Raw genomic sequence first — 841 nt, 5'->3', positions numbered from 1 at the left:
GAAAAATAAAATATGGACAGTGTGCCGTAAATGGCAGAGAACTTAAGCTGAAAATTTACCTTTTTTCCATTAAGATAGAATTTATCGAAGTAGAGGCATTAGGCCAACATAAAAAAAAGGGAAAAAAGGTTTTTTTTTTTTTGTCGAGCCTGGTGGCATACTTGTCACCACCCCGTTATAAAGGGGACGCTCATAGCATCCATCCATCCATCCAGACGTTCCTGAACTGAACAAGAGAGTTCAGTTCAGGCTGTCAAGGTGGATGGACGTGTTTTTTGAGCGCTCCGGATCGACTGCGCAGATAAGTGTTTTTGCATGTTTTGAGCTAGTCTTTATAATTATAAGGCAGCGGTTGAAATCTTCGTAGTACTTATTTTATGGTACGGCTTTTTCGGGGGCCAGACACCAGGTATTTATTAGTTAGTGCGGGTGTGTGTGTTTGAAATTTTTTTGTTTTTTTTTTTGCCACCCCGTGGGGGAGGTGCGCGTACATTGAACACGCAAATTTTTGTAGTAGAGCTTAGACTTTCCTTTTTTTTTCTTCGAAGTGCAGGGCTTGAGTTTAGTAATTATTGAGTATAGGGACAATTGGTGTCAGAAAGGTATGGTTAAAAAGACCGTAAAGTGTTCAGGATGTGGAGTGGGTTTGAAAGTGGACCCAAGCGTAGAAGCGGATGGAGAAGAGGCTGGCGCGAAGTGTAGGCAATGTGAGGTCGAGGAAAAAATGGAGAAAATGATGGTTGCCCAGAGTGAACTGCTCAGGAGAATCGCCGAGCTCGAGACTGCGGTGGCGACAGAGCAAGAAAAAACGAGGGCAATGGGAGAAAGACTGAAGTCCGCC

The sequence above is a fragment of the Rhipicephalus microplus genome, chromosome 6, assembly GCF_043290135.1.
Source record: "Rhipicephalus microplus isolate Deutch F79 chromosome 6, USDA_Rmic, whole genome shotgun sequence".
NCBI classification, from domain to species: Eukaryota; Metazoa; Arthropoda; class Arachnida; order Ixodida; family Ixodidae; genus Rhipicephalus; species Rhipicephalus microplus.
The sequence above is the reverse complement of the archived record's forward strand: the minus strand, read 5'-3'. Positions refer to the sequence as shown.